Source organism: Calypte anna, chromosome 2, assembly GCF_003957555.1.
Source record: "Calypte anna isolate BGI_N300 chromosome 2, bCalAnn1_v1.p, whole genome shotgun sequence".
Taxonomy (NCBI): domain Eukaryota; kingdom Metazoa; phylum Chordata; class Aves; order Apodiformes; family Trochilidae; genus Calypte; species Calypte anna.
This window is the reverse complement of record NC_044245.1, coordinates 86,364,922-86,387,130: the sequence shown is the minus strand read 5'-3', so window position 1 is coordinate 86,387,130 and position 22,209 is coordinate 86,364,922. Positions and strand designations below refer to the sequence as shown.

The 22,209-nt window shown below is 37.4% G+C and overlaps 1 protein-coding gene across 2 annotated transcripts in view; it reads right to left on the bottom strand.

Moving 5' to 3' along the window:
- LOC103526272 (poly(rC)-binding protein 3) overlaps positions 1 to 22,209 on the bottom strand; it is a 402,909-nt gene that overhangs the window by 298,491 nt on the left and 82,209 nt on the right. For both annotated transcript variants that reach the window (XM_030445461.1, XM_030445463.1), the window contains exon 2: positions 8,793 to 8,849. The gene's annotated coding sequence lies outside the window, so the exon portion shown is untranslated. The remainder of the gene's footprint in view (positions 1 to 8,792; positions 8,850 to 22,209) is intronic.

Here is a 22,209-nt window from a genome sequence, read left to right as displayed (position 1 = left end):
TCCTTGAGTGTTCATTTTTTTGTTGGTTTTTCCACATTAAAATTATGACTTCAACAATACGAAAAGTGGAAGGGGAAAACATGCTTAAATTGAGCAAAATCTGACTTTAAAATCATGCTCATTCTCTTCAGAAATAAATGCATATCTTTTTGCAAGAGCTTCGTTTGGGATGAAAAAAAAACCAGATGAGTAGTAAATGTCCAACCAGGAAATCTTTCAAAAGTTTTTTCAGTTTCATACTGATCCAGTGGCTCTTTTATCTGAGCATCTTGTCTGTACACTTTACAAATTTCCAAGCTGTTATAGTTCTCCTACACTGAGAGCTCCCAGCAGAGCCAGGTAGCAGTGGGGGCTCATTTTGCCAGCCACAATACAAAGCAGGATGGCTGAGGTTTTATCTGTCCAATGTTGCTTACAATCCAGTGGCCTTGACACGTGGCTGAGTGGTGATAGTGTAATCACAGCTGTGAAGCAGGTAACATCACCACTATTTCACACAAAGAGTTAAAGCATTGTTTATCAACCATGGGCAGAAAGGTTTTATTCTGAAGACAATCAAGCATTTGGAATCTCTCCAGGAAGCCACCACCTTGCCCAGGCTCTACTTTCACCAGAGCAGAGTATGCAGAGACAGCACGGTCCACAACCCTCTGGAACCTCTCTAGCCAGATCCTCCTAGTCCCAGTTATTTGATTTGGCAAAAGATGCTGGAGCTTTTCATTCCCTGTGCAGTATTTCTGTTCCCAAATTGCAAGTGAATATAATTTCATGAGAAGATAAGAAAGGGAAAAAAAAACTGACCAAACCAAACTGAAAAGCCCAAGGCTGGCTACTTTCTCTATGAAGAAAATTGTAATCTTGCTACAGGAGCTGCTTGCTGAATACCTCAAATTACTGCAACACTAAATAATTGCTCAGATTTTGTGTCCACCTTCCATGTAAAAAAAAATGGAATAAGAATTTTTTGCACACTTGCTTGTTTGCAAGATTAGGACCTTCCAATAATCTGTAGTTTGAATGTAGTCCCTGAACTGCAGTCTCAGATAAATGACTCCTCACCCACAGCGTTGCCAGTTTTGTCATGTAGGCATAACCAGAAATGGAATATAAAGAGTAATGATACAGAAGCAGTACTGTTTCCATCCATACCTGCAACCACAGGAGGTTTTTTGCCCTTTCAGAGTGCATATGTCAGCCAAAATTTGTAAATGACACTGCCTAGCAAGGAAGAAGCACCTCCTAAAACTTTATAGGAAGCTTCTGCCTGGCTGCTGGTGGGCTTCTTTCAGAAGCTTTTCTACTATCACTCAACGCTGTTCTTTGGCAAATGGAGATGGTGATCTGTCAAGTCTCTCTTCAAGAAGTAATAAAAAAATAAAAAAACATTATATAAAAAGACTGATATATGAATAATGTGCTGATGCTTAACACCTGCTTAATTATTACATCCAGGCTATATCTTCTCTACAACAGATGTTTTTAATTTTTCTCCAAGAGGATGGATATGCTATCTGAAAAACAGATGATGAGGTCAGTGCAGGCCAAGGTATTTCATTTCAGTTTTTACAATTAATGCAGACACTGGAAGTGCTGGAAAGATCTCAGAAGAGCAGTGGATTCACCAAGTGTTCTCCCTCTCTCTCACATGCATTTGTAAGGGGAGGTGAAAGAAAACCAACAGCAAGTATACTGATATTGTGCAAATTAGAAGACCACAGATGGACATCTCTGGCAGAGAATGGTACAAACAAACATGCCATAAAGAAGCACCAGGGAACTAACTTTATTTTGTGCAATAAGTTTCCCCAGGGAGAAAGAAAGTCTCCAGAGTATATCTTTGTTAAATGCCCCTAGCTGAGAATGAGGCAAGCATCACTCTCTCTTCATAGTTACCTTTAGACTGACATGCTCTGATGGCAGAATTAATTGGATTTTTTGTCTGTTTTTAAGAGATACACCTTAAAACATTACCATTTGTCCAGTACTACTGTTTCCATCTGCCTCAGCAAACACAAAAAGAGCAGTTCAGGTACTATGATATTATATATGGAACTGTGTAGAACAAATGAGGAAAACACCAGGGCATCTGATTATACCTGAATTCCACAAATGGTACAGCCCCAGCCTGGAAGCAGGGCACTGCTCTGGGAATCAGTGCTCTCCAGGGAAGCCACTGTTCTTTTGAACTATGCTTGAAAACAAGTCTCCAAAGTGAACTGAAAGCTTAAGTCTCCAAAGTGAACACAAAACTTTGTAGGATGTGTCCTGATGGGGAGGCAGCATTATATAAAACTATTGTTAAATAACAGTGGAGAGGGGAAGAGCAGGGAGGAAGATGAGAGGAAGGAAGAAAACAGAATCCAAAAATGAGAGAGTCAGGAGATGATTCAGTAGAGAAGAGAGTCAGTGGTTTCCTTTCTACTTGGCTCCTCAGACCTTGGTAAAGCCTGTAGCTCAGCTTATGATGTTTAGAAATTGATGTCTTCCTGCAGGTATATTGTGTGATTTAAAGTGGAAAAAATTCTCTTATTTAGGAAGAAGAAAGGGAGAGGACAGAATATCCTCCTGACCCACCAGGACTGAAAAAATATTTCAAAGTCAACTAAGTCTGCCTCAGAATAAGACACCCAATCAGCATTAGTGGTTGGGCATGAAAAAGCAATATTTTATTTCCTGGTTTATTAGAAACTTACGTCTCTGAAAGCTAACTTGCTTTCCCAGACACAGCAGTCAGGAAGGCTGGATTTTTGATTTGTGAGATATTATTACTCCTTCCTACCACCTGCACCTCATCGTTATATCAAAAATCAAATCAACAACAGTTTGTAAATTACCAAACTAGAAACTCAAACAGATTTTTAATTCCAGAAAGTAATAGAATAGAGTTTTTAACACAAAATACCCTCCATGATTTGGCTGTGTCATCCTTATGCCAGCTGAACAAGAGGAAATGGGGACCAAATGAAGAGGTGTTCACAGGTAATTGATACCCATTCAAAGGTAAAACATGGCTGGAACAGACTACTGCCTATTAAGTTGATGAAAAGGATATGAAAAGGACAGATGTATTCTGAGGGGGGAAGGAGGGGTTGCTACTCCATAACATTAAACCTGAGTGGTCTGCTAGGAACTTTCACAGGGAGAGTGCTGAGCAGCAAAGACTTTCCAAAATGGATACAAATATGTTGTCAGATCAGTGTGACAGATCCATTATGGGTGAGCAGCTTAGCAAAATGAACTCGATCTCAACTGTCTCACAATATAAATACCAGGAGCTCAGAAGGACTTCAGCTTCCAGTTTGCCCACCCCTTCCCCTGAGGCTGGAAGGAGAGAACTTGTGTCAAAGAAAAGCAGTGGGTCAAGGAAAGCCTTATCCACAAGAACCACCACCCCTTGCTAAGACCCTCCTGTTACATGCCAAATCCTCCACACTGAGAGCACACATTTTCAAACACAGATGCTTCTTGTAGCATCTTGCTCCTCTCCTTGCCTGGCTGCAAAAAGGAAATTTAATGTAGTTACAAACAACAAACGTCTGTTTGCATATGCTAATTTCTCAAGTGATATCAAAACACCATAGTGCATGGCATTTTTTTCCTACAGTAAACTAAAGAAAGAACACAAAAAGGATAATGACTTTGAGTTTGTAGCAACCTGGAACTTGTTAAATGACACCTACCCAGAGGTATTAGTAGTACTTCCAGTCTATGATATATAGTCGTGACATATGTGGGTAAGTGAAAGCTAGAGCTTTTAAAATGTATTTGAGTTTCAGACACAGATTATCAAACACAAAATTAAATTTTACTATAACAGTCAAGGCCACATTACAGTTTTTGCTTACATTTATGCGATTGTTCATCAAAAAGCATAGCTTAAGTCTCATTAAGGACCCTAGAACTCGATTCCAGTGATTTGCCAAGCCATGGCATTAATTCACCAGCCACACTCAAAGGATTTGCAAAATAATGACAAGTAGGAAGGCAACAGGCTGGGGACTGAGAAAAGGTGAAGTATGTTAACTGCATTATTCAAGAAGAATTTCTCTCACACTGTGGTGAATTTATTAGGAAATACAGTTATTTACAGGATTTCCTATTACTTCTTTTCTTTAAAATAACAACAAGCTTTACCACTTTCTTCAGGTCCATCCACTCCATGAGAACTGCTAGAACAGAGATCAAAGTTACATAGAGGATATCTTGCTAGTTCAGCACAATACAAAAGTATTGCCACAGGTGTAGATGTGAATGTTGGGACATGCATAAAAGCACATCAGAGCAGAGGCTCAGCCAAATATGCCCTCCTAGCCAAGAGGAAGAGAGACTACAGTGCAGTAGAGGCCATCATTGCTGAAGATACAGACTACACTCCTTTGTGAAAATCCAACCCTGACCTTACTCCATTTGCATGTTTGATGCCTTAAAATAGGAAGAACAGCAAGGACTCCCTCCTGGGTGATGGTCATCGAGCTCTATAAGCTGTTTCACAGGACCAGGTACTGCTTAGAAAGCACAAAGGAAAAGGTTTATGCACAAACCTGATCACACAAGAATCATTCATCTTTTTCCTCTCCAGCCATTTCAGTGATCTGCCATTGTTGCCCAGCCAGAGCTGTGTGGTTCATTCATGAGGAGAGGATTTCTCTGTCAGACCCAAGAGCTGGTCGACATTCTTTATATAAATCAAATACTTTCTCATATAGTTGTCAAAATTACTCTAGGGTGACCTGAGTAACTTAGGTTTTGACATGGAGGGGAAGAGCTTTTGCTCTTTAACAGGCCAAGTCCTCATTGTCCAGGATTTCCCTTTTTTTCATTTTGTCTGGGGTGTATTTGTGGATTTTAAAAACGTGAATATTTATATTATTGTAGTGAACTCTGATTAGATACCCAACCAAAGAGACTGAAAATTTTGTGCAGAGGCTTCAAAGGACAGCACGATTATCAGTGGGATCTGATGGAAGTGCCCTCTAATCTTTCAGTGTGCCCAAATTAAATTAAAAGATATGAAGTTATGGAAACATTTATCTGAACTAAGTTACCATCATCAAATGATGACCTTATGATATTGGATAAGAGCCTTTAAAATAAGCTGGTAGACTGCCATGAAACCAAAGGAGAAAACCAATGAGATATCAAGCAGAGTATCACTAACTAAAAAATCAAACCAACAATAACATACACAAAAAACCAACCAAACAAAAAGACCCAAAACCCAGCCACCAGTCTTCAGTATTTACTGCACATATAATGTCAGGTTGTTATTTATACTGACATCTTTCAGAGCTTTTGCCTGTTACAGAGCACCTCTAATGGAAACAGCACTGACAGAACAGAAATAAACTCATTTTCAGATTTGCTACCACCACTCAAGTTTTAGTTCTTTTGAACTCCTGCTTCATTTCTGTGAGGAACAGTACTCAACTTATGGCTGCTTGACCATAAAATACTGATATCACTATAACAAATAATTCTATTAATCCATTTAAAAGAACAAAAATATAGGGAAAAAAAGAAAAACACAAAAAGCACCTTTAAGAATAAAATCTGGATGTGTCTAAATTCCTTCATGTGCTCAATTATTCTGGTTAACACATGCTGACAATATTACAGAAACTCTCTTTAAAATAAATAAATAAATAAAAATAAAGGTTCATCAGGATATGCTTTACGGCAACCTTTTTTTTTATTTAAATGAAAACGCGTAAAGACGATGTCATCTTGTGATGGCTAATTGTTGAAGGTGAGCTTGTTCTGACTTCATTCACATATAGTGAATGTTCACTGTGCAATTTACTTAATAGAGCACTTCTCTTGTACTTCTGAGTACAAGAGGATGCTGCTCCTTCATTTTCTAAACACACCAGTTACCAGTAATACTCCCAACAGATAAGTTTTCATGCCTACCTTCAGCAGATTAGATTCTCTTTTGCTATACTTAGAGGACCTGCCTGAACTTGGCCTATATGCCTCTGATTTCAACCCCAATCCTTTTGCTCCCTTCAAGCCATGCAACCAGTAATTAAAAGCAGAATGAATCAAGAGCAGGAGCTACCATCACAAGTAAAGCAGCACTAGGAGTAAGAGAAACACAATCTACTAATCCAGAGACAATGAAGGATATTTTTAAATGTATTTCTTCACCTTCCCACTCCCTCCAGCTACTCATTGTAGCTCCCTCCACTACAACTTCTGCCACTGAGGTCTCATTATTAGAGTTTTTATCTCCTTCTGAGCTCAGTATTTCCAGCTTGCTGTAATTTCCTTGCCTGAACCAGCTGCATGTTCCTGCCTTCACTTTTCAGCAATGCATTATTCCTCTTGCGAGAATAAGACTCTGCATCCCTCTTCCCACATAATGAGCAACATCACATCAAATACACTGGCTGGCATCTATTTTCCTGAGGTTTTTTAGGACAACCAAAATGGTACTTTAGAAAAATTTTAAGTATGTTCCATGGCTTGCTGATACGTGTGTGTGTCACAGACTGTTATTCTGTCACCCTCTCATTTCCAGTTTCAGTCTGTGGCATGGTAAATATTTCAGTTCCTCAGTATCAGATCTTCCAAAACACTGTACACTTGCTCCTGCCACAGAAAGAGAAAAATCGACCCTGCAAATCTAGTCTCTTTTAAGTAAAGATCTATCTGTAAAATGCCTAGATCTTTCATAACAGGGAGGAGATACACACACTTATATACAAACTCACACAAAAACCTCTTCTGCAAAGGTAAACTCACATATTCACGTATTTCTGCGGCACAATTTTTCTTTTTTCTGCTTTCAACAAGGAAGAATTGATTTATTCAATCCATAACAAAAGGCAATGTAGAAATGGAAAATGATATTGATTTGATCCAGTGTCACCAGTCCCACTTACACAATATACACAAGCAATACAAATTTCTCTCATGCACTCCAGCAGTATGAGCATACATCTCACTTGAGGAATTCAGGCTCAGACCACAAAAAATAACTACCTGTAAAAATTATTGCAAAGTACTATACAAATACAAAGTTAAGCCAAGGCTCCTTTTGTCAAGGAAAGGATGAGTTTCTGAACTACACATCAGAACTTTCTGATATTTTAGAAGCTACTCAATCCATGTGTAATGAACAGGCTTGGATGGTGAACTGTTCTGGTGCTAAAAATATAATCTTATGTTTTACATTCACTATTCCTAAGTTTACTGTAGTTTCACCATCCCAATACTGAACTGAGGCTACCAGCTTGTATTTGATGGTCTGTACCAAAATGAATGAAAAATTCAAGTTAAAATAATCCAAACATACTCGATACATTTCAAAGAAGAGATAAATATAAAATTGGCTGGGTGGACTTAAACTTTCCTACACAACTTCATAAAAAGAAAGCTCTGAAGTTTCCACAAAGTTCAAGAAATTTATCATGTTCAGACTAGTACAAAAAGCACTGACACTTTTTCCCACCTTCATTTTTAAATCCTAACTGTAAAAAATGGAATGTAGACAACAACATGTACTGTAAATAAGAGTCAGAATCTTTCCAGGAGTATATATCTTGTCTAGATTACTTCAGAAAAAGTTACCCTGCAGCTTGAAAAATGGCATTATTAAACAGCATCCTAAAGTGGATTTCAGAGATGACAAATTAATAGTCGTTTCCATTTTATTTTTTTTTTTCTTTCATACTTAGAACTTCCTATTGGAAGTTTCAGTTTAACATTGTTTGTCAGATCAACTCTATCCAATTAAATACATCTCTCCTCAAAGCATCTGCTTGAGACACGAGTACAGGACACCTACAATTGCATAACTGCTTCTGACTGCCATATCCCTTCAAGTAATCATTTCCATAGGTGGCATCCCTGCAACAAAGGGTTTCTAGAGCCTCACACAAGCTCAGATGAAAGCCTTTTACATTTATCTCCAACATCCTCTGGCACTGGAGCAGCTTCATAAAACTCCAGGGTAAGCAAAACTCGTGCTTGATCACATCACTGTTTCACAATTGTAAGTCCAAGCAGGTCTCTAGATCTATGCCCTAAATATTAAACAACTGCATGAATAATAAAATTCAGTGAACAACACAATATAAATCTCCACCCTTACTTTAGCCTGTACTATGTACTTATGTACTAGCAACATGCTTGAATATCTCTACAAAAGTCCCCAGCTGATTACATTGCTGAAAATAGTGTCATAAGTAATTTAGCACCACTGACTACTGTGCCTCGTTATTTATTACAGTAGACTATGAATCAATTGTTTTCTGAGCTATCTCCCCTTAAGCATAAATATTCTTTTCATACTAAAATATTTTACCCTTTGTTTCAAGAAATAAGGTATATTAAAATTACTTTTTTTTGTTGTTCACTCATCTCCTGCTGCATATCATTTCAGAATTAAATGCGTTATAATAATCTAAACCTTGGTTTTGAAGCATCATTCAGGACAGATGGAAAGGAGGTAAATTTTCATTTCATTTCCACCAGTGTAAATGCAAAATAACATGTTTGTAGTTTGCAGTGATAGTAATCAGGATCACAGAATAGTAGGGGCTAGAAGGGACCTCCGGAGATCATTGAATTCAATCCACCTGCCAAAGCAGGATCACGGAGGGAACATCACACAGAAATGTGTCCAAATAGGTCTTGAAAGTCTCTAGAGAAGGAAACTCCAAAAACTCTGGGCAGCTTGTTCCAGTGCTCCACCAGCCTTATAGTAAAAATGTTTTCCCTCACGTTGAGGTAGAATCAACATTTGTCATGTTGCAGTAATGTAATAAGATGTGTCAAAATCAACTTACCTATCACATCAGATGTCCGTGAACTACAATCCCACTGTAGTCTGAAGAAAACTTGACCTGTTGAATATGAAGAAATACATTTTCACCCATGATGAAATCTTGCCTTCTTTAAGGCAGGCTAATAAACCACAGATTTTCGTAGGGAAGAACCAAAAATACTTTTTTACCACAGAGAACTTAGCATCCCACAGCTTTATTTTTGTTTTCCATTACAATTCGAATACATACAGACAACTTGGATCTCCTAATCAGTAGCCTATATTGTTTTAATCTTTGTACAGAGCGTTCACTGAGATTTAGCATTTGATTCTAAGAAGTGTCTCAGTAAGGTTTAAAAAAAAAAACAAAAAAACAACACACAACCCTGAAGCTTATCTATTGCAAAAAAATTGTACACAGGAATTTTTATAGTGCCCTTCGAACAAATCTGTGAAGACCAGAAAGGAAAATGCTTCCTTCTTCCTTTCTTTGACTTTTATCTTTGCTTCTTTATACATATATTTTCTCTCAGTGTAAAGTCAAATGAAGGGAATGGAAAAGACAAATGGACAGAAATAATAGTTGTCAGGGATATGAGGAGGCAGTTTTCTGCCAACAGTACAATTATATTCATTTCATTTTTATGAAATTCTTTGAAAATCATAATTGTCAAATATTTAGCTCTTATATTTGCACTACCTGAGATTTAGAATAGTTTTACTGAAATCTCTTGAGCTATAAAACAAGCCATAAAAGACTCACTGACAGCCTGAATTCAATAGAAACTAAGAAGAAGTTGGAGGTGTCCACTCAGCTTAAGTGGATGTAAAGCATACTGCTGATGCTAATACTGTTCTTGAAAAAAGAGGTTAATTTTCAACACTCTACTAGCATGAAGGCAATAACATGAATATTTGTTATCTGACTGTGAGTTTGAGATTATACAATACATAGTCTATATCTTTTGGTGTACAGAATTGTAATGATCTTATTACTTGGCCCTGAAGCACATACCTTGAATTTACCTTTACTGACTTAAATTGTTTCACCAACTCCACTTAAGCAGCACAAAAGATATGGTCCTAAGGTAGGCTAGGAAAGGAGACAACTCAGGAACATTTAACCTATGACATCTGACACTGATTTTTTTAATGCAATCTATATTAACGTTGGCCTTCCTATGTTTCCCTTGGTTGTTTTGGGTGCAGGGAGCTCCACTGCACCAGAGTGAGGTCAGTAAGCAAAGGCTCAATTACATTTCCAGTCAATTGCATGGCAAAACTTCTATTAACTTGAAAGGGAGCCAGAGCACTTCCTAAATGGCAAAAGACATCCTGCAGACCCTCTTTTCTTGCCTTTGACAGCAATTATATTTTAGGTTATAGACATTTTAGGATACAAAGGAGGAAAAAAACCCAGACAATTACTTGGGAGAGTGGATTATTTCCTTGTGTTTTGTTTTGTGGCACATAACCAAGTGCAAACAAGAAAGTAAAAACTAATACTGCGTGACATGCCACAAGGGAAAAAGCAACAATCTGGTTTTATAATGCATCAGGAACTTTCCTCAGGAATAACTTTATCACAGTATGCTTACATGGTATAGAGAAGAAAGAGATACCAAACTGAATAAAGGATTAGGGAATAAGGTTTTTAACTTGTCCATTAGAAATCATCAAGTTTTTGGTATTGTCTACAAACAGAATGCCTTATCACACACTTACACCATGATATGAGAAGAGAGTTCATAGCCCTTTCAGCTGTTTTGCATCACTTGTTATTACAACAGTTTACCTAGGAAACACTCATTAAAACAGATTAACTTGAAGCCAGCTGGACAACTGGCTGTGCAACTCAGCTTAAACACATCCACTGATCTCAGACAAGAAATACAAAGCTGCTTTACCTCCAACTCCCTGTTAATTTTACCTCACTTTTTTTTGCTACTCCTTAGTTTTGTGTCTTAAATACCCTTGAAGTAAGATTTGCATTAGGTCCTTGGAAGCAATCAAACCTTTTCCTTTCTAAATATCAGAAGTACCAAATAAAACCAAAGCCCCTTTTGTTCTCTGCTGTGCTCAGAGGTTTTCTGCTTTTCTCTGAAGATTACAGCTCTAGTAACAGTCATTATTGAGAAGGGCTTTCACAACCTCCTCCCATGAGGTTCACAGATTTTTTTAAAAGGGCAGTTACAAGATAAACATTAGCACATTTACTACATCTATATAATCTATTTGCTGGAGACTGAAGGAAAAAAATATTTTTGTTCTCCCTTAAAATCAATAATGTCTATAGGAATATTACTCAGTCCATTTTTAATCTATCATGAATTCTCTTTATTTGCATTTTTGATCAGAGAAAGGTTAGGAATCAATATCTGCATAGCAGATATTAGCAGCCTATCCAATCATTAATACATACATTCATCTAGATAAAAAGTTATCGTGAAAATTCACACAGTAAGTTTAATACACTTTTTTTATCTTTTAATTTTAAGTCATGTGTTTCCTCATATGCAGAACTGAAATAGCATTTCCTCTTTATATCAAAATGGTGTTCATAACTCAATCTTCGTTTTGCTTTTTTCTTTCAAAAGACCACCAGTGCACAGCACACAGTTATGCAGTACTAATGAGGGAAAAGGTCCTTGCTCAGTGGTGTTTACCTGCACAACAGCTGTTTACAACAGGCAACATTTTATCCTTGGACTAGACATTAAATTAAGAAATATACTCTATGAAAGCTGATGTGAATAAACTTTGAAAATGATCAAGTCACACAAACCACACTCAACTCTTATTAAAAGAGTTATGTCTTCCAAAAAGAATAATTTCCTCAGAGTATTAAGAACTATCCATCATGCATTGTTACTCCATTTTCCGCTTAAGGTTGTTTTCTATTCACAGTATGTGTTGCTTTACCCTCCCTAAAGTAACAGTTTAAAGAATCTGGACTTCAAGTTCTTTCTCCATGATGTCTGAGACAAGACATTAATTTCATGCTTTAGGGGAGACCTCATCGCTGTCTACATCTACCTGAAAGGAGGTTGTAACCGGGTGGACGTTGGACTCTTTTGCCAGACAACTTTCAACAAGACAAGAGGGCATGGTCTTAAGTTGTGCCAGGGGAAATTTAGGTTAGATATTAGAAATAATTTCTTTACAGAGAGAGTGATCAAACATTGGAATGGGCTGCCCAGGGAAGTAGTGGATTCTCCGTCCCTGGAGATATTTAAAAAGAGACTGGGTGTGGCACTCAGTGCCATGGTCTAGCAACCTCAACGGTGGTAAAAGGGTTGGACTCGATGATCTCTGAGGTCCCTTCCAACCCAGCCAGTTCTATGATTCTATGATTCTAAGTATGGGAGTGGCAATTCAGACATGGCACTGCCCCTAAAGACACTGCCTTGTTCAGCCATGTCTCTGCCCCTGTGCAGAGCTTCACAATATGACAGTCACGATGGACTAAGCAAAGCAAAATTAGATATCCTGGAGGATAAACTGCTCCCCCTCATGGGAAGGACAGGCAGACCCCAAAAATCATGCAAGCCAAAGACCCTGTGGGATCCCTATGGTGGAAAATCCCCTCTCTGTGGCTTCTAAGAGACTGGGTTTCTTTGGGAAATGTTGCTAACATGAATTTTAAGAGGAATACCATAGTGCTGCTTCTCTTTTACGCCATAGGGTGATAAATCCCTGTGATTAAGCAATCCCTGTGTTGTAGCAGTGGTGTATCAGGAGACAGTAACTCAAAGCCAAACAAAAAACAAACAAAAACATCCCTACAAAACAAACAAGCCGCATATGGAAACATAAGTTCTTGACTTGGGATGCAACTAATTTTTTGCATGTCATACAAGCCAGTACATTCTACTGTCCTGATCAACCAAGATGAATTTTCACTTTACAGTTTCCTAATCATGAAATGTCGTGAAGCACTGGATAAGGATTATTTCTTTTACCCAGCACACCAGGATGTTTCATGCAACTAATTTGAAGGTAGAGAGCTTTAGACTGAAACAAAAAAGGCAATATTGATTAGCATAACTCAGTATTTTCTAATAAATGGAGTTTAATATAACAGAAAATTCGAAAGGTTGGGTATCTGAGTTATGCATTTCTTGTGCAGTCAGAAGATGCAGAATGAACACAAGCAATGTCAGCTTTTCTAAGGCTGTTTCCAGCTAAAATTGATTATCTATGCCTTCTGAAAATGAAAAAAATTCAAGAAATTAACTAGTTAGGCTGCTTAAGCAGTTTGCAAGTTTCCATTCATTCTGCAAAACACACAAATACATTGTGGATATACGATTATAATTTGAAGTCTCCAAAGAAATGAAGTAACACCAAAAAATAAAAAGCCTAATTTCTTGAGTCATTCTTCAACTTATCAGATAACAATAGTTCACTGATCCATTTTTTTTTCTCTTTTTTTTTTTTTTTTTTTTTTTTTTTTTAACAGCAAGCAAAAGCAGACTCACCAAGCGACATTTGAATTTCATGGTTTCGATTTGGGAGTGCTTTATCTCTAAACTTAGAAAAGACTGCAATGTTTTAGAATGGTGTTACAAGAAGCTAGACCTTGTTAATTCACTAACATTATTGAGAAAAACTGAGAGTTAACACATTTGGATAAATCAGCAAAGAAAAAAGAAGTGGGGGAAGGAAAATAGCTCTGAAATACAGCTTCGCATGACAGTTACCAAAGGCTAAAACTCAGATAAAGGTGCTAGAGGCATCAACACCAACACATACAATCCTAATTAAAATTTTTCAGTATCCAGATCTCAAGTAAACTGCAATTATTGTTCAGGCTAATTTCTGATGTAGCCAAGTGAAACACAGTGGTGTAAAAATGCATCAATGACTGAGAACCACGAACTAAGGTTAGGTACAGTATGGTGCAAGCAGTGATGCAGAAGCTGTATTAAGCCAGACCAGTTGTTGGCATGACCTAGATTGGGCAACCCAGGGAAATTCAGATTGGATGGACCCACTTGGTTTTTAAACTCTTTCTAAGAGGAGCCCAGGTGTGGCTGTATCCAAACTTAGTCTCAGGCTTGGCCCTAGGCTCCAGGAAATCACTGAAAGAAGGAATGAAAATTAAACATGCTGCACAGAGCTACAAAATGATCATAGAGGTAATGACATGGCAGGATGGGCATTAAAATAGAGCATTTCAAAATTCACATGGGGATTAGAAACAAGCACAAATGTGTATCTAGCAGATATGGGTCAGAAACTTTGTAAAGCTGAGCTCTAGTTTTACAGAGCCATCCTCAAGCATGAGGTCTGCAGGCTCTCCTTCAAAAATGCCTCTTCGTTATTTATGCCTCTGTGTTATTTATGTTTCGCAACTCTACAAGTCAGTGGGAGTTCTAGGTACTCAAGAAAGCTGAATAAAAATATTTAAGCAACTACATATATATATTTAAATAGTTCTTTACATTCCAAACTTCTGTTAACTATCAAAAGTTTGAGTCAAACTGTAGCACTGTGTGTATTGTAGATCCATACTTTAGGCGATCTTTACTTCTGTGGCTTTTTACCTCTTAGATCATGAGATTATTCTCCCTTCACTTTTTAAACAGAAGTTTATTTTACTTAATGTAATAAATTTAAATATGAAGAAAACCAAACAAAAACCCAACACACATGGAAAACTTAACTTAGAGTAGCAGCAACAAAAGATTTCTGCTTCTTAAATTCAGAATTTTAAAACTTCAAGGAGTTAACATAAGCCTAAAATATAGATTTGTTTTATAAGGTATCTTCATTATCCTTCAAAAAATATTGCCATCTGTGATGTCCCTGCTTGCTGTATTTCAAAATCCAAGATCATAGCCTTTATGCAGGCTCTTTACCCTTCCAAAACGAACATACAAAGGAAGTCACAGAAATAATTCTTTAAATAAATGCAAAAGGCTCAGTATTGTCATACTCACTGAACAGCTTCATTTACAACCCTGGACTAAATCCATTATAGATGTTGACAGCTTTAGATCTATGTATTACGTTTTGGGGGATAAATGCCACTACATATTTAGCCTTTATAGAGCAAAGCTTTTATTTTGTGTATAAATCTGCATTTAATGAGCCTTGAAAGAGATGATTGCTAAATAACAGCCTGCTGCATTCAAGCTCAACTGCCTCCAATTATATTGTTTAAAATTACATAATTGTATGATATAATGTGTGTCCAACAACCCCTGTGTTTTATTACTGCACAGCACTATAACACCCGCGTAAATCACCTTTTCACTGTTACAGTCAGTCTCTTACATTTTGCTTATTCAGCCAACACAACGCACACAGAACTGCACTTTTGATTGCTGAATGCATCAAACCAGCTTACCAGCCTCAGCAGAATAAAGAAAGTAATGGAAGTGGTCAGCTTGCAAAGATGAAAGGGTAATAAAGAAAAAAAGAAAGGTAATGTCTCTACAAGGAAAAGAGGGAGGTTCTATTTTCTAGAACCAGTACAAACTCATACATGGTGTTTGTGAATTCTGTTTCTCAGGGTGTTTCCTGTTGGGAAATGCTTCTGAATATATTGTCTATACAAAATTCTCACGAGAAGGAGTGCAAAGCAGCTAAGCTTAGCAAGTTCTTTACTCCTATATGGATATTGCAGTATTTACTGTCATGGGTCTAAAATTAGCAAGAACCTTATTAGCAAACATGCCATTATGCTGTTAAACACCTACACAAACCTCTCTTCTTCCTCCACATACTTTCTTCTCTCTTAATTTAAAAACTAACCTAACTTTTCATTAGCAACTTAATACACTGACACTTAGTCAATACTTGTAATAATTTCTGCCACAGAAATTTGAGCTCCAAAGCCATCCAGAAAACCCCTTTTTGACTTCACAGGGACAGCAACTCCTTGTTTTGATACGATTTGTTTGGCACACCTTCCAAAGTAATAAAATCCTTGTTTTTAAATGTGACATAAAGCACTCAGCCTCCTCCATCACTTCCCTTCCAGCGCACTCTCCACACAGGATTTTTCTCTTTTCTCTTCAGTACACAAGTCCATGTGCTCACAAGATTACCCCTTTTAATCAGGAAAGCTGTGGTATTCCCTCCCCTTGACAGAAGGGCTCCCATTGGTGTCCCCATCAGCAGAGAATAGCACGCAGCTGCCTGCTACAGCTACCACTGTATTCTTTTTTGCTTTTGGATGCCTGAAAAGCATTGGCTTTAGTTTTTAGTCTGTGTTGACTTTTAAATCCTGCACCTTAGCCTTACCACAAATCAATATATTGAAATTTGACAATCTGAAACAGTGACTCTCAGTGTCCTTAGGTGGCTGAGCCTTTAAAAGGGGACCTCAGGTGTAGGGCTTTGCATCCTCGGAACCATCCCAACCTGCCCTTGCTCATTAGCATTGAATACACCTTTAAGTGTCCTGAATGTGGGGGCTTGCACGTAGCAGGATGCACATCCCTGTGCTTGATAACTCAAATAGCCATCTTCTGAAATCTACTACTATAATTATTTTAACAGCTTGGGCAGTTCCTCAAATTGGGAAAAGCTGGTTTAAAACTATGGTTAATTTTTGTCAGTGTTACTAATTAAGTTCATTGCTGCACCTCTGTTCCTAAACAATACCTTAACTAGAGTCAACAACAGTAGAAAAGCAAGGTACTTGAATTTAGATGTTATTTTGGAGCTAAAGACTAAAGTAAAAATTAATGTATCACTATAATTATGAAGTAATAATAACAAATGTATCACTTTAATCCAGAGGAAACATTTCACCCTTGTTTATCAAACAGCTAATTTTTAAGTACTGTCTTTTATAAAAATTCTTCAAATTAAGGCCTTAATACAAATGTTTGTACTACGTTGAAAAGTACCAAATAGTGAAAAACTTGATCACTATCTCATAGTTTTGAAAAACTACTTATCACAGCAAGAAATATCACTCAACTAACAAATACACCGATATTAACTTGAGTTTAGATTTAACAAATTATTTCCTATAGAGAAACAGCCTTTTAAAATGAAATGCAAGTGGAACCCATTTAAAGGTAACACTCAGGGACAGGAGGGCAGAAGTGTAGTTAAGAGGCATCCCCAGTTGGGTTGCCTGTGCAACCATGAGTCCTCTTGGTGACTTCAAAGAAACCTGGGGATGACCATAGAACCACAAATTAAAAACAACATTCTGTCAGTCCAGAACATGGCTCCATTCCCAGCAGAGAGAACTCCCACAGCTTCCAAATTGCCAAACCTACTCAGTAGTACTGACCCAATTTCTGGCTGCTGTTTTTTCCTAGCTAAAATAGCTGGCAAAGTTTCTCCTGGTGTCCTCCCCAGGAGACTCTCCAAAGTGAGAGTTTGCTCACCTTTTCTTGGATGTTGTTGCTCATTACAGCAACAGGAACAATACTGCTCATGGAAGAAATGCTTTCTGCTAAACTGTGAGGGTACATATATCTCAAACAGTAAAGTTCTTAAATATGATGCTTCTAAAATACAGAGTCCTTTCTTTGCCTTCTTATTCCCATCTGTCTAGGATTTACCTCTCCCACATTTAAGCTTTCCTTGGCAAAAATGATGGTTACTTGGGCTTTTTCAAATAAATGCCAAGGTTTCAAGTGTCCCACTCATCTTTTTTTTTTTCATTTTGACAAAGGCCAAGGAGGGGTGATCATTGTGAGATCCACAGTAAAAAGAAAAGAGCATTCTGAGTTCAGCTACCTTGGGTACATTACATGGCAGCAGTCCCATAAGACCCCAATGTTCCTAAGCCACTGCCTTACACATGAAGTGATGACACCCCAGTGTGTTTCAGCATCTCAAATAAACCAACACCTGAAGTGTTCTCACCTGGCTTGTTTTCAAGCAGAAAATTAGGTAATATCAGTAGAGAGAGGAAGCACTTGTTAGTTGGCAGTGGAAAGGTAAGGCAAATTTAAAACCAGCAGGGGAGGCAGAGCAGGTAAAATTTTTTACCAGTTGAGGAATAAATAAATCTATCTATAAAAAAGCAGTCAATATTTAAATTTTGGGTCTGATTTATTTTACACATGTACTATATTGCCATCAAAAGGCTATTCTATATATCTGTCTGCAATTAGTTCTGCTTTTCTCTTCTCTTCTCATAGTTTGGGCTTGGCCATGTGCTTTAAGGGTTGCTTTCCTGACGGCTGTATTTGGACTCGTCTCTAAAAATTACATCTGTGTTGCTTTATACTTTCAGAATACCCACATAAAACAACTATAGAAAAGCTTCTTTAGAAGATAATTTGCTTTGCTTTTTTGTTTTTATTTTATACCTTAAAACAAATAAGAAAACATTGTGTGTAAGCAAGAATGAATAAACAATAGTGTATGTTTCAACCCTAATGGGAAAAAATACATGTCAAATTTCAGAGGAAAAATGAGTCTTCTTTTGTTAATGATTGATAAAGGCCAGTTTCTACTACTCAGGGGTATGGCTTGACAGTAGATAAGAAAGCAGAAGAGAAAGAATACGCATCAGCTATCAAAATTCTTGCTGAAGAATAGAAATCCTACTACTTTGAAAATGCTACACACACCGAACACTTTAAACTGATCTTATCTTAGTACACTTACGTGGATAAATTGTTACTTTTACAGTCACTACAGCAGTTTTCTGGTTGGCTCTTTAAATTATTCCAGGAAAAAAAAAATCTTCCTTTACTATTTGCAGAAGTTCATGAAAATGTACAAGTTAGACATGCCAAATTACAGACTTAAGCCCTGAATTTGCAAAACCTTAAATGAAGTCTGAGTAATAAAAGCCTTGCATAGTTTACTATTTTTTCCCAGAATATAAAAAAAAAAAAAAGCACAACTGAAAGACTTCAGTTCTGGTTGCACATCCAGCAAAAGTATTGAAACTTCTATAAGTACTTCAACTTCCAACTTAACTAATCTTTGAAAAAAGAGCCCCATTGTTACCAAATTTTACATGCATTTGTTTCCTTCATAAAGTTGAAATACTGAAGGAAAAATATTCATTCCTTAATACTTTTGTCTCAAAAAATGCCTATTTAATAAAAAAATTAACATGAATACAGTTTCCAGTACTCATTTTCTTTAACAGTCTTGCACCAAAACTTTGCACAATAGGTTAAATTCTTCATTTTTTTACACAAAAAGATTTCAAACACATTTTTCCATCCCTGTCACTTAGACATCCCAGCCCAAGTGAAGGACAAATACATTAATTTTTATTCCAACATTATTTAATGGATATTCACTGATTGAAATACTGATGAAAGTAGAACTCTTTATTTACAGATACATCAAGTATAGTATGCCTTAATTTGATTCTGTCTATCATAGAATGGTTTGGGTTGGAAGGGACTTTAAAAATCCTCTAGTTGTTCCAACTCCCCTGCCTTGGGCAGGGACACCTCCAACTAGGCCAAGTTGCTCAAGATCCCATGAATCCTGGTCCTGAACACTTCTAGGAATGAGGCATCCACAGCTTCCTTGGGCAACCTGTGCCAGTGTCTTACCATCCTCACATTAAAGAATTTCTTCCTAATGTCTAACCTAAATCTACTTTCTTCTAGCTCAAAACCATTACCCTTTGTCCTATCATTTCAAGTTCTTGTAAAAAGTCCCTTACCACACAAATGTCATTATGAATTTGAATTCATAAAAGAATACGGAAAAAAAAAAAATCAAGAAAAAATAAATTCAATGCAATCCATGTCAATAAGTTCTTTAGCAAAATCTGTTAAAGGAAATATAAATAAAGAAACAGTGAAAGGCATAGAAGGACTCACTTTACCAATATTAGATTTTGTTCTGTACTGAGGTTCATGTTCTTGCTGATAGCTGGCCGATAACACATTACTGCAAGTAACCAATATACATCCCTTGATCGAGCACTACAAGTACAGGAATTTTAAAGTGTCTATGTCTATTTATAAATTACACAGCCATAAGTAAAAATTATGTTTGCACCTGCTGAAAATGCCCTTCCCTACCTTTCTCCCACAATCCTTTCTTTTCTTGAAAAAGATGTCTTCCTTACCTAGTGGAAACCTTATTAGTATAATTTTTATGGCTGCAGGATATCAGGCAGTCATTCATGATATCATGGATACCATAAGACAAAAACACAAATTTTGACTAGTTTGAATATTCCAGAATGGGAAAGTGAAGAGAAGAATGGATTTTCGATTTCATATACGAAATACATGTCTGATTCCAAAGCCTGAATTCTTGGGTGTGGTACTCGTATCAGGATCAGTTGGCTTTCCACATGGGAATCATCTGTAAGCAACCTCCAAGCCTGTTTACATTAGCATTCCTGGATCTCAGTTTTCCACAATTACATATTTTATTTCTATTACCTATTCCAAAAAATAAAAAAGTCTCTCTACTGCCTTGAAAGCACTAACAAGTGCCATCCTCTGGCCATGCTTTCTGAGCTCTCTGCTCATGCCCTAATTGAAGGAATTACTCCACAGGGAAATGATTGTTCATAGGACATGTTAAGACTAATTCCAAGCTTCACCTATGCAATCAATCTTGAGTTATCTGGCAGCTATAAAAGAGCTCACTGTGCCAACGGCCATAAATTTGTAGCCTGCCTCTACAGAGGTCTTCAGGTCATCAGAAAAAGTTCTTGCTTCTTGCTGAAGCTGAGCTCCATCGATGGATGCTGCTCTCTCCTTTCATCTTAATTACTTTCCTCCTAAAGCAATTTGTCGGATTACTGGGAGAACAGCTTCCCACAGGGAGCTTCCTACCTTACAGAAAGGAGAAAGGGCAACCTAACTCCTTCCTGTGAATTCACATGACCTCTTTAAACTCCTCATAAATCCCCACTGGGAAGCTTCTCTGAAACATTTTCAGCACTCTGGAGTGTTGTTCTCCTTTCTGAAAATGCTGATATTATTCCTGTCTCTCCTTTCAAAGATTTGTCATGGGTTAGACAGGCAAGAGTTTCCCTTCTGGGCCTATGAATACTCCTCTGGGCTGTAAAACCAGAGAAGTTTCCAACTCTAAAAGTAAAAGATAATCTTAAAAAAAAAAAAATCCCTGTTATTTTTCATAAGTTCTTCAATTCTCAAACTTACTCTTCATCAGACTCTTAAAATCATCAATGTGATACTTTTCCCCTTGCTAGTCATACTGATTTAGTTTTTAGTTTTCTGAGATAGGACTTTTTTTTTTTTTTACTACGTTGTATCTGAGCTGGCAAGTATTAAAGTATACAACCTGGGTTTGTAAAGAAACTGCAATGTCCCATCTATCCATAGCACAACTACTTACACAAATGAAAAAACAACAAAACAACCCCAAACAACCCCCCCCCCCAAAAAAAACCCAAAACCAAAACCAAACCAAACTAAAACAAAACAAAAAAAAAAATCACAAACCACTGAGGAAATAGTAAAGCTAAGAAGTATGGTGCCTATAATATAAGCTGCTCAGGATCAGTGCTATCTCTTTCCAAATCCACCCCATTATGCCTGTCTTGACTTCTGAAAACAAATAGAACAGAGACACACCTGCTGTGGATGTGCAGGGAGCCAGCTTAGGTCTCAGGCAGATTTATTTCCTCAGGCTTCACAGTGAAAGCCATCCCACCCTAGACCTGGCTCTGGGAGTGATGGGTTCACATCCACACACACCTGAACACGGTCCCTCCGATGGGAGCCAACAGGGCAGAGTGCTGGCTCCCTCTTATCTGCTGCTATGGATAGCAGTGCCAGTGGATCCTGCACCAAAATATTGTTCCCTTGAGGAGGAAGAGTCCCATGCCATTAACAGATTAGCATGAAAGGGGATGTGCACTTATCCTCAGTGTAAATAGCAGGAGAACATGACAAAAATCACTGGGACTGAAACTGGAGAGTGTTTTCCTCTTCTGAGACTGTAACTGTACCCCACCCTGCTGGGACATAAAAAAAAAAATATGGGACATAAGTCCCATATTTTCAGGAGGAAAGTGGGAAGAAGGGGAAAGGAAGCTTGTTCCTTGGTATCTGATGTACACTCATAGATGTTTTCCCTACAAATATTCACCGAAAGAAAACAGGAAGCACAATGGTCTAATGAGGTCATGGACTACATTAATTTATTACAAAAAAGAATGGGATTTGGGTGTCTTGAGGCTAGCTTCCTCATGGGAAACAGTGATTCAGGATAATGCAGCACAGCTGTGGTACTCTTAGAAATTCTAAATACAAGTGTGATTACTTTATTTTTTTTAATGGCTTAGCTTAAGAGAATTCTCAGTCTCCTTAAAACACACTATTTTGCTATAGTTCATATAACAGCCTAATTAATTCTATTTTGAAGCATATATTTCCATCACATTTACATTAACACATGGATTCTAAACCAAACAAGTTTTAGAGATCTCATTAATTTTATATATCAGGATGTTTCCTGATGGATTATTCTTGTACCTCCCACACCTCCTACTTCAAGAT